The 12,588-nt window shown below is 46.5% G+C and overlaps 1 protein-coding gene across 7 annotated transcripts in view; it reads right to left on the reverse strand.

Annotated features, from left to right (window-relative positions):
* Positions 1 to 7,957, reverse strand: part of LOC308495324 (putative G antigen family E member 3) — a 37,073-nt gene extending 29,116 nt beyond the window's left edge. For 2 of the 7 annotated variants that reach the window (XM_081043303.1, XM_081043300.1), the window contains exon 1: positions 7,440 to 7,647. The gene's annotated coding sequence lies outside the window, so the exon portion shown is untranslated. Of the gene's footprint in view, positions 1 to 7,312; positions 7,648 to 7,911 lie in introns of those variants that run through there. The other 5 variants (XM_081043302.1, XM_081043299.1, XM_081043304.1 and 2 more) reach the window with 4 other exon arrangements.
* Between the last annotated feature and the right edge of the window lie 4,631 nt (positions 7,958 to 12,588).

The raw sequence follows: 12,588 nt of genomic DNA on the forward strand, positions 1-12,588 counted from the left end.
TGAGACCCTGAGCACTGATAACAAAACTAGAAACTTTACTGAACTGTTTATCTTAAATCCATGATCAGGAGAGCACTGCTTCTCACTTTCCATCTCAGGCTACCTACACAGCAGCCTGGTTCACTAGGGACCGGCTTCCACTCCAAGGACCTCTATTAATAATTCATGGAGAAGGCATATACACAATGGAACATAACTCGGCTATAAGCAAAGATGAGCTACTTCCACTGGGGACAGATAACAGATAACACGACCGAGCTTGAGAGAAATAAGTCAGACAGAGAAACTCGAGAAGTATGCGACTTCACTCATATGTGGGATATAAAAGTGAAAGCAAAAAAACAATCGAGACAAAGAAAGAAAAAGCCATAGATCCACACAACAGTTTCATGGTTACCAGAAGGTAAGGAAGCAGGCTGGTAGAAGAGGGTAAAGGGGGTCATATATATGATGATGGAAGGAGAACTGATTCTCGGTGGTAAACTCACAATACAACATGTACATATTATTATACAATTGTGCACTTGAAAGCTGATTTTAACACCCAATGTCATAACCAGGCATTTAACAAAACTTATTTAATAATTAACAATCAGTGTGTGACCACCATGCTCTTTTTGTAATCATTCCTATTCTTTCAAACCATAGAGTTTTATTAAATTCTAAGCATTTACATAACGGTGACACACCCTTTTGAATTTTCACCTTCATCCTCACTGGTTTTTGATGTAGTGAAAGGGTTGCTCAATACTATGGTGTTCAAATTTCCTGGTAAGCATATGTAATATTTACTTTACTTGAAACCAAATATATTTAAAAATTGCACTAGAAAAAATGGTAGAAACTCAGTGAAATTAAAATTCATTCTTTAAGATAATGTACAACATTTATGTACCTCTAGGAGATCGAGAATGGGGGGGGGCGGGGAGTGAGCGAAGAAAAGTTACCAACAGCAGAAACGAAAGCGGTGATTTTCCTACAGACCCAGCAAAATTGAAAAGGGCAATATGATAATACAACATTCAACTCCACATTTATACATGGAACATCTTAGAAGAAATGGATCGATTTCCCATAAACCATGAACTACAAAAACTCACCCAGGTGTGAATAGTCCAATATATTTTAAAGAAATGAAATCGGTAGTTAAAAACCTTGGGGGGGGGGGAAAGCCAGAGAGTAAATACCAGAAACAAACAATTCATGCCATTTAAATCTGGCACCATTCTGAGAAGTGTGATGAAATCTCAGGTCATCGACTCCGACCCCACCCACGTGAATCATCCCTTTGTCCAGTTCTAAAAGGATGCTGGGACTGGCAGCACCTACAATCACTTAGTGGTCGTCTGGATTATCAGACTGACTGTTGATGTATTACAGTGCTTGTGTGCAAGTGACCCTTATTTTACTTAACAAGGGCCCAAAGCAGAAGAGCAGGGTTGCTGACAAACCAGATATGCCAAAGGGAAGCTGTAAAGTGCATGTATGTATAGGAGAAACATAGTATGTAGGCTTCGATGCTACCTGTGGTTTCAGGCATCCACTGGGGGGTCCCGAAATATACTCCCCATGGATAAGGGGAACTAGTGTAACTCACAGAATATAGTGAAAACAATCACTTAAGAAATCAAAATGTTCCATTACAAAATATCCATACCATGCAAAGAAAGCTGTAAAGGAGGTACCAAAGAACAAACAGAGAAGAGACACAGAAAAAATGGAAAGGATAATGGGAGATCGGAGTCTACCTACATCAATAGTATCATTAAATGCGAACAGATTAAACAATCCAGTCAAAACGCAGACATTGACAGTCTCGATTTGAAAAAGCAAGATGAAAGTACATGACGGCTACGGGAGACACAGTTTAGATTCCAAGATACAAACAGATCACCATTGAACTAGGGGAGAAGATATATCAAACAACCAGCAACCCCAAGAAAACTTCAGGGGGCATCCTCATATCAGGCATTTAAATTTTAATGTTAAACATATATTTATAACATGACCCAGCAAATCTCCTAGGGAATCCTTTCCAAGAGAAACAAAAAACATATGTCCATACAGAGACCTGTACTCAAACATTCATAGCACCTTTGTTAATAAGAGTCAAAAGTAGAAACAATCCAAATTGACAAAAACTGGTAAATGGATCAAAGAAAAATACACAAAGGAATTCTACACACTAATGATAAAGGGGACCATACATCAGGAACACATAACGGTCATCAACATCGTGCCCCCAATCAGGGAGCATCAAAATATACCAAGCAACTACTAACAGTACTGAAGGGAGAAACTGAGCAAAACGCAATTATATTAGAGAACGTAAACACATCACTGATGACTATGGATAGATCATCCAAACAGAAAATACACAAAGAACTAGCAGCCCTAAATGACACATTAGATGAAATGGACATAATTGACATTTATAGATCAATTCATCGTAGAACACCAGACTGCACATTTTTTTCTAATATACACGGACCATTCTCAAGGATAGACCACATATAGGGTCAGAAAACTAGCCTCAGCAAATTTAAGAAGATTGAAATCATACCAAACATATTCTCTGATGACAAGGCTCTGAAATTGGATATCAACTGCAAAAAGAAAGCAAGAAAAACAGCAATTGTGTGGACATTAAACAACATAGTTTTAAAGAAGGACCGGGTCAAAGATGAAATAAGAGGAGAGCTCAAAAGATACAAAGAAACAAATGAGAATGAAAACACATCCTAAGAAAATTTTTATGATGCAGGAAAAGCAGTTCTAAGAGGGAAATGCACTTTTAAGAGGTGAGCAATCCCTCACCTGGGTATCTACACCCACAATCTGAAAACATTTATCTATAAAGACAAGTGTGCTTCAATGTTCATTGCAGCTTTATTTACAGTGGCCAAGACGTGGAAACAATCAAAGTGTCCTTTGATAGGTGAATGGATAAAGAAGTTGTGGTACATATATATATGCAATGGAGTACTCTTTGGCAGTAAGTAAAGATGAAATAGGACCATTAGCAACAACATGCGTGGATCTTGAGATTATAATCCTAAGTGAAATAAGATAGAAAAAGTAGAGAACCATTTGATTTCACTGATATGTGGTACACAAAACTGAAAACAACAAAAGAACACTACATACACATGAAGGAACAAAAACACATAAACAGACAATGGTTTACGGAGTACCGGGGGTAAGGGGGGAGGGTGCTCTCACAGAGGGTAAATGGGGTCTAATATATGGTGATGGAAAGAGAAGTGACTCTGGGTGGTGAACACACAAGGTGAGATACAGATAATGTATTACAGAATTGTACACCTGAAATCTATGTAACAATTGTCACCCCAAGAAACTTTAATTGAAGAAAAAACTTACAGATGACAAATATTAATAATATCCGAAAGCCGAAAAACGTTGTCCACACTCTTTCAAGTGGGAGTGCCTTCAAGGTATTTCTGGAATCCTTCTGATATGTCCCCATCATTCCTTGAATTTAGGCTCATTATTCACACCACAAATTGAGCCGGATTCCTGTATCCTTTCCCTTCCCCAGTCCAGGCACCAGTCTTTGGTGGAGAATGGTATTGGAAACCAGGATCTGGGGCCTACATGTGATTACTGCCATTGGATTGTGGGGCTACCCAAAACTGTTGGAATACACGTGTGTACGCACTCAGGCACACACACGGGTATACATGTACATCTGTATCTGTCACCTAATAGAACGTGTACGTATATTGAAAACCACGAGTTCCATAGAGGCCTCCAGTTCCAGCATAACATCTCAGAGTTTGTTCTCGGTTTCTTTATTTCCACATGAGAAGCTCCCCTTTCTAAAGTGAGAGTCGTGGCTCCCATATCCTTATTTATTTACTGACATGATGACACCCAATGTGTACGAGGTGGGACAATTAAAAGTTCCTGAACTTTTGCAACGATGTGGCGAAAATTTTTTTGACATCAGCGGGATTATTCACTATGAATCTATACCAACTGCACAAACAGTTTACCAAGTCTGCTATTTGGAAGTGCTGAAAAGGCTGCAAGAACTTTTCACCAACAATTCATGGCTCTTGCATCAGGACAATGCACCAGCGCACAGGCCACTGTCTGCAAGGGAGTTTTCAGCCAGTAAATAAGTAACTGTATTGGAATGCACTCCCTCCTCACCTGGTCTGGCCCCCAGTGACTTCTTTCATTACCTGAAGATAAACGAAATACTAAAAAGACGACATTTTGATGACACTCAGGACATCAAGGGTAATATGATGACAGCTCCCTTGGCCACTCCAGAAAAAGACCTGTACTCAAACTGCTTTGAAGGCTGGACTAGGCAGTGGCATCTGAGCATTGCTTCCTTAGGGAAGTATTTCGAAGGTGACCATAGTGATAATCAGCGATGAGGTACGTAGCACTTTTTCTAGGATGAGTTCCCGAACTTAACTGGCACACGTAGTATAGGGCATCCTTCCCACACAGAGGCCCGCCTCACATGCTGTGCTCAAGTATCCCCTACCAGTGACCTCCCTCCAAAACCTACTCAGCATTGAATACCGGAGCCATGTAGCCTCTCCCACCCAACCCCCAGGGACAGCCTCCTACTGGCCTGGGGCTCTGTCTCCCACTGCACCCTGTCCTTGGGTGTGGATGCCCTCCTCAGTCTGCCTGAGCTCTGACTCCCTAGCTGGGAGGCACCTAGAAGCATTTGCTTGCCTTGCTCTGCAGCACCTCATGTGACAGCTTGAGGACTGAACTCCTCTGGCACAAAAGAGAAGGGAAGTGAAAGAATGGTCAAGGCAGAGGAAAAGGTGAACATACCCAATACAATCACTTAATTAAGGTGAATGCAGCCAAATCCAGGCAATACTATGAAACCTGAGGGATTAAGCTCACTCTTCTGCAGCCTCCCCTTCCTGTCTCTCTCCTCTGACTGAGTTCCTGTTTCATTCCAAAGGTATTGCCTTGCATCAACAATAGAAACATTAGGGGCAGCCAGATGGCTACACTGGTAGAGTTCAAAGTCTGAGCAACAGGGTTGGTGGTTCGAGTCCCACAGGGGCCAGTGAGCAAAGCTGTGCACACCAAGATTGAAGACAATGAGCTGCCTTTGAGATTCCAGAGGGGCACTGGATGGCTCATTTGTTTACAGCCTGAACTCTCAGCAACAAGGTTGCCAGTTCAATACCCGCATGGGATGGTGGGCTGGGCCCCCTGCAATTAAAGATTGAAAATGGCAATTGGACTTGGAGCTGAGCTGCGCCCTCCACAACTAGAGTCAAGGACAACGACCTGGAGCTGAGGCTCCCTGAATACATACTGTTCCCCAATATTCCCCAATTCAAAAAAAAAAGGAAGAATGTTACAGGGACTTCATTAAAAAACAGTAGAAATACTACCATGGGCGTGATGCCTGGATTGTCATTTATATCAGCTGGATGGCCCACATTCACTGTGGATGGTGTCAGCCCTGCAGCTCTGACACTCAGAGCCTCTGTTTTCCAGGACAGAGTCAAATACTTCACCCCTCTTTTAGCACTTTCAGATGTGAGGGGGAGAACAGCCTCAGGCCACTATTGCAGCCTCAGGACTTTCCTCTGGAAAAGAGGTTGACCTCACTTCCCTCACAAGTGGGAAGGGAAATACAGAGCGCAACACCGGACACCTTTCATGAGCGCTGTGTGCCAAACCCAGTGATGAGGGCTTTACGAACACCCCAGGATTCCCTGACACCCAGGAGCACACCGAGTGGATTTCCGCCTCAGCACTGTTGCACTTGCTGTTCCTTCTGCCTGGGATGCTCTTCCCTCAGGTAATGTACGGCCTGCTCCCTCCCTTCCTCCAGGCCTCTGCTCACTCATCACCTTTTCAGGAAGACCTTCTCTGATCACGCTCAATACACTGAGAACATTCTCCTCTCATAGCCTTGCCCGGAACCCGTTATTTTCAGTCTCCACAGCACCTGCCACTCCCAGATATGTAATACAGGTAGTGAGCAACTCTATGAAGTCAGACACTCCATCAACGTTGTTCTCTGTTGTATCCCATCTCCTAGAACGCTGCTCAGGTACATACTGTAGCAGGGACTCAGAAATTTCTTGTGGAAAACTGAGTGGGACCCAGACTCTTTACACACATTGCTAAGATGTACACTGTCTTCCAACATGGGAATTGGCCCCATTTATTGGTAATCATGCATATCAAGTCTAAAGGACACAAGTGACTTGCCCAAGGACACACAACCAAGACGTGGGGCTCCAGGCTTTGGGATCCCATCTGACAGCTTCCAAATCCCTCAGGTCCTACACAGAGACCTCCCACCAGAGAAGGTAAGAGATCTCACCAGACACACAAACCCCAAACACCTCACATACCCAGAGACACCAAACACAGCTCACTCAACAAAACCTAAAACAGATTCCAAACGTCTCTGCACAGGGAGGTCACCGCTTGTGTCACAGACTCCCAGACACAGCAGAGGCCACACACACTGTGACAGCGCCCACCCCGCAGACCAAGGTCCTCATCCCAGGAAACAAATTAAAACTGCTGATACCTCTCACCCTGCAGATAGGCTCCCAAAGGTCCCAGGCACGGGCCGACTGATTACAAGGGCTCCGAAAGCAGAAAGACAGAAGCTCAATTAACTCCGAAACACCCCATAACCTTAGGATAACGTCCCTATACAGATCAGAGAACCTACACCCTGGACACAGACCCCAAAACAGCCCCCCGACTTCCTACGTTAAGAGAAAGCCTCCGCCCACCCCACTCAGTTCAGAGAAATCACAGCTCCGGACCCAGCATCACAAAGTGCTGGGAGCCCTCATTCCCGGGGTGCGGTCCCACACACAGATCTCCACCCGGGACACAGACGCCAGGAACCACAGAAAATGCTGAGCCAGGTACACGTGTGTAGGCCCACGAGGCCCACGAGGCCGCAGAGACCTTTAGTCCGTGGCACAGAATCCACTCAGATAAAACCTCCCATTCGCGCACAATCCCTCAAAGGCTCAGAGGGAGCCAGTGTACCCACAGAGCACCTGTGAGGTGGCAGCTCGCCATACACATCCCCAAATGCCTGACACTTCACTTCCCAGGCAGGGACACCAAGGAGCGCAGACACCGCTCCCTGGACCTTAACTGCCTGCGTGTGAGAGTCTCTCTGATGCCATGCCAATCGCGCCACACTAGGCTGGTGACTGACATAGGGCTAAACGACAGTAAGGAGCTCACGTGCAGACAGCGCCGTCACCCGCGATCGCAGCGTGGGGCACTGACTCCACGCCAGCGACTGCGCGGAACTCACCACTGCCAGGGGCGGCATTGCCAGCCCCGTCCGGACGCTCAGGCGCTGAGGAGTCCAACTCGGAGAAACTTCTACGCTCTGAAAATACACGCGCGCGCGCGAACACGCGGGCACAAACACGCCTCACCCTCAGCTCCAGCTTGCAGTAGGCGACATCCCACACAGATGGCCATGGGCACGGGGCCGCCAGACACGGAGGCCAAGATGACAGGCCCAGCGGGAGCCATCCCGCGCCCAGGGACGGCTTCTGGGAGGGTTTATTCCGTCAATCTCCCCGGGACCAATCAGCGCACAGCATGGACCTGGGAGCAGTTCCTTTATCCTCCCCACCCCCCACCCGCAATCTCTCCACCCACGGTCTTCCAGCTGGATGCGACCACGTGACAAGGGAAGGGTGCATCTCGGGAATTGAGAGTGAGGGCCGCAACCTCACACCCCGAGGCCACTCGGTGTCCAGCGGGTCGGGAGAATGGAGACCTCCGAGTTCTACTGGGCCGGCCGCTGTATACACACCCTCAGTGTGCTCACACACACAGTGGGGTTTTCCCAAACGCCCTCCCCAGTGGTACCTCCCGGAATACAGAGGCGCCCCTCCAGACCTGTGTGGTTTGTGCCCGGCAGCAACTGCTCCCTCGCGGGCGCCCCTTGGCGGCGGGAACCGGAACTGGCTCATCCATTCGGATGCACATGGACCATTCTAGGCTGGTCCCCAAAGGGTGGGAAGGCAAAGGCAGGATGAAAACCCCAGTTCGCTGCACTCTTGCATTCTTGGGACCGTCTTAGTGACCTGAAATGTACCTCCCTGCAGTGGCCACTCTGATACCGGGGAGCCGTACAAGCTTTTCTCTGTGCGGAGGATTGTGCTGGCTTCTGTCTCCTGGGTAACTGCAGAATGCATCTAGTGGGGCAACCGCGCCACAGTCCCGCAAGGGCAGGAGGGCTAGACCTCCCGACTGGGGTTAGAAGGCCTGGTGTGGGACAGGCTGCAGTCCTTGACTGTCAGCAATAGGTGAGAGGGATGGCAGGTCATCTGGTTTTGTTAGGGAAGGGGCCATCTCCCAGGGGCCAATGGACAGGTTAGGTTACATACAGACCAGGTGCTTCGTCACAATCCTGTCACGCTTGGACATGTTACCTAGCAAACTCCTCGGCCTCTCTAACTATGCCTCTTGCCACCACTTTGCACTTGTTTGTTTATTCCCTGATTCACTGGGTAAAGAATGAAGAGCTTAAGGCTTAATCAAGAAAGGAAATTACTTACCTGAGTGAAAGGAGTTGCAGCCCTGGAAACACACAACTACTTAGAAATGCAAATTGCTCTCCAGAGAGACAAAGAAACGTTGTGAGTATAAAGGCAAAAACCACAAAGTGTAATTCTCTCATGCAAATGAAGGACTGCTGGCTAATTTAGCAAGGGTTGGTTAGTTCCAACAAGCAAAGGAGGAACTCAAACCTCCAAGATGGGGGTAAAGTTTATGTCTGTCCACACAGCAGTTGTTGTTCCCGGATATTGATGGCTGACCTGGGACTGAGTTCTCTCAGGTTCGCAACTTCAGAGCTGCTCTGAGACTGAGGCACCAGCTGTGCATAGGCCCTACTTTCCCCCAAAGCCTCCAACTCTATTTTATGTGTCTCTCTTTGTAATGTTTATTCCAACTCTTTTTTTTCCATGATCACGTTTTGTCTCTCCAAATTAAGTGTCAGGTACTGTAATGGGAGGTAGGAATGCAGTCTTAGGAAAAGAGAATAAACAACATCTTACCTTTAGGTAGCTTACTGTGGGGACAGAGCCCCAGAAAGCAGTTTCCAGGCTCTCGGCCTCACATAGAAAGGTGCTGCCTCGGGTAGTAAATGGCCATCAACTGTGATCAGATGGCCATCAGCTGTGGCTAGTTGGCCATCAGCTATAACCCAGAAGCCATTGGCCACTAGCGTAACTGGTGTGGCTACGCTAGCACAAAAAATATGGGCTAGCGAAAAAATGGGGGCTAGCAAGAGTGGATTGCAGAGAGGCAGATGCCGCCGTCGAGAATGTAGTGATATGACTCCCCTACTTATGGCTCCATGGGTGTTCCTTTTTGGCCTCACCATTTCCAGCGTTCTTATGTGGGGAACGGGCCCAGAGACCCCGCCGGACGCCCCGCAGGACACTTACATTGTAGTGGGATCATGTAGCAGAGAAATCTCTCTAATTTGTCAGCTGTTGGTAATGGCTGTGATTAAAATTGAATATGAATAAAGAAGTTAAAGGCGTGAATATTGCCAGAGAGAGTGGTGCGGGGAAAATTTCCCATGTACGTGACATTTGAGCAGAAAGGCAAGGAGATGGATATCCGGATGAAAAACATCCTATGTACCGGTCAGACCAGTGGAAAGGTGTGGGAGTGGAACTCAGGCAACAGTGTATGAGGAATCGGGTGGCTGGCACAGCATGACCTATGGAGACACAGGACATGAGTTCAGGGAGGTAACGGGCAACACATCACATAGTGTTATCTGGGCTGTTGAACAGGTGGCGTGGAAGTTGACTTCCTCTCAGCGATTCACGGGAGGGTTCTTAGCACAGAAGACTCATGATTGTGTCAGAGGTCAGAGGTCTAGTTCAGCAAATGGAAGGGGAGGAGCTCCCGGTTTGCCCCAACGAAAAACCCTTCCCTAGTCCTTGACATCTGACCATGCCTTCCCTGGACAATCCTGTGCACTCAGGGGGACTCTTGTAATTGGTCCCCACTGAGATACACACAGAAGAATGATATTTTTAGGAAAGGAGGAGCAAGGGCCCTCTTGGTGTAGGTGAGGTCACGCCCAGGCCAGTGTATGAGAGGGACCAGAAAGAAGGTGGCACTGAACCTCATAGCACACCTCGTACCCAAGGCCACTCTACTAAGTGCAGAAAATATAGCAGCCCAAAGTATTTCAAAGAAGGAAACACACGGAGGCATTTAACATTGGGAGACAAAGAAACATGTTCCACATGTGAAAAAAGGACAACGTTCCAGAAAAAGTACTAAATGAGATTGGAGATAACCTATGTGTCAGATGCAGATTTCCAAACACTGGTTATAAGGATGCTCAATGATATCAGGGAAAACTTCAACAGAGAGACAAGAAGCATAAAAATGGACATGAAAACCATGAAAAACAACGAGTGAGAAATAAAGGACACAATGACGGAAGTGAAGAATATATTTCAGGCAATCATCAGTAGACTAGATGAAGCCGAGGATGCAGCCAGCGATGTAGAAGATAAGGTAGTAGAAAATACCCAACCAGAGCAGCAAATGAAAAACAATCCAAAAAACTGAGGAGAGTTTAAGGGGCCTTTGAGACAATATCAAGCGTACCAACATTTGCATTATAGTGCTACCAAAAGGTGAACATAGAGACAAGCAGTTGAACACATATTTGAAGAAATAATGACAGAAAACTTCCCTAACCTGGTGATGGAGATAGACAGACAAGTCCAGAAAGCACAGAGAGTCCCAAACAAGATGAAACCGAAGAGGCCAGCAACAAGACACATCATAATTAAAGGGACAAACGTTAAAGACAAAGAGAGAATCCTAAAAGAAGCAAGAGAAGAGCAGTTAGTTACCTATAACGGAGCGGCCATAAGACTGGCAGCTCATTTCTCAACAGAAACATTGCACGCAAGAAAGGATTGGCAGGAAATATTCCATGTGATGAAAAGCAAGGACCTAAAACCAAGATTACTCTACCCAGCAAAGTTATCATTTAGAATTGAAGGGTAGATAAGGAGCTTCCCAGACACGAAAAAGCTGAAGGAGTTCATCACCAACAAACCAGTATTACAGGGAATATTAGAGGGACTTCTTGAAGTTGGGACGGGGGTTAAGGATGGGTGAAAGGGGGAGGGATTAAGAAGTTCAAATTGATTGCTTCACAGTAGTCATGGGAATGTAGGGTATAGCATAAGGCATATAGTCAATAATATTGTAATAACTCGTTATGGTGCCAGATAGGTACTAGATCTATCAGGGTGTAGACCGGAAAGAAATCGGGGGTGAAAAAGATATTGAGAAATATGAATTGGTAGTTAATACATATAATCAACAATGTTGTAAATCATGGAAGGTGCCAGATGGGCACTGGACTTTTCAGGGTAATCACGTCATAGACCGTGTACATGCCTGAACAATGCGTAATACACCGGAAGCTGAGGTAAAAAATGTTGACTGTAAACTCTAACTAAATATATGGCTATATATAGTCACAGGATATGGAGTACAACATAGGGAAATAGTCGGTGGCATTATAACAGCTACATAACATGTCAGAGGGGTAGTAGCTTGTGGCAGAGGAGTTATAACTTTGTGAGGGGTGTAAATTTCTAACTATTATGTTGCTTCGCATGCCTGAAAGTAATAAAAAAAACTTTAAGAACAACAAAAAAGGATCTATGATACTCTCAGGAGGAGGAGGAAAGGCCTTCACGGCGTACATGTGTTCACACCCAGGCCAGTGTGTGAGAGGGACACAGAAACTGGGACAGAGAAGTGAGAAAGAAAGTGAGAGCATTCCAGAGACAGAAACAGATTATTACTGTCAAGTCACCGTTCCCATTGAATTAGTCACCATCTCTGGGCCCACAGCGGTGCTATTGGATGATGTGCCCGTCTTTCCGGGGAAAGGACGCCCCTCCCCAGGGACAGTGTCTAGGGAATGACTCAGCTGCCCATGGCCTGTGCCTCAGTCACGCTGTCTTGACAATCATCAGCACCTCTGCCCCTGAGGAGAAGGACATGGTGTAGTTATGGGGAGCATCGTGTTGTAAACAGGATCCCTCACACCCACTCAAGTTCTTGACCGCCCTCCTGCTGATCTCCATGCCAATAGGATGATGTACAGGGGGGGGAGGGACCTGTACATTAGCATTGCACCTTGTGGAAGTGCATGAATGTGAGGTATTTCCCCTCCTGCGTGGCGTGTTTCCTGTCTACCTTCCACCACCATCTCCACAGGTAATGTGAGGATTCTATTCCCTATACCTAGTACCAAGCCCGCTGGGAGAGCAAGAGGCAGAGGGTCAGACTTCTGACAGTGGGTCAGTCCCAGAGTCCTTGTGACCCTGAGCAAACCTCTCCTGTTCCCCTTCCTTGGCTCCCCCACCTGGCCTGGGCTGTGCTGAGCCTTCCCCTGCCTCCTCCTAGGAGCCCACGTTACTACCACTTACTCCCTCCTCAAAAGCTGAGACCTTCTGTGCACACTGGGCCTAGGCGCCTGTTCTTAAGTATTCGGGCCAATTTCCTGAGTTA

The sequence above is a fragment of the Rhinolophus hipposideros genome (genome assembly GCF_964194185.1).
Source record: "Rhinolophus hipposideros genome assembly, chromosome: X".
NCBI classification, from domain to species: domain Eukaryota; kingdom Metazoa; phylum Chordata; class Mammalia; order Chiroptera; family Rhinolophidae; genus Rhinolophus; species Rhinolophus hipposideros.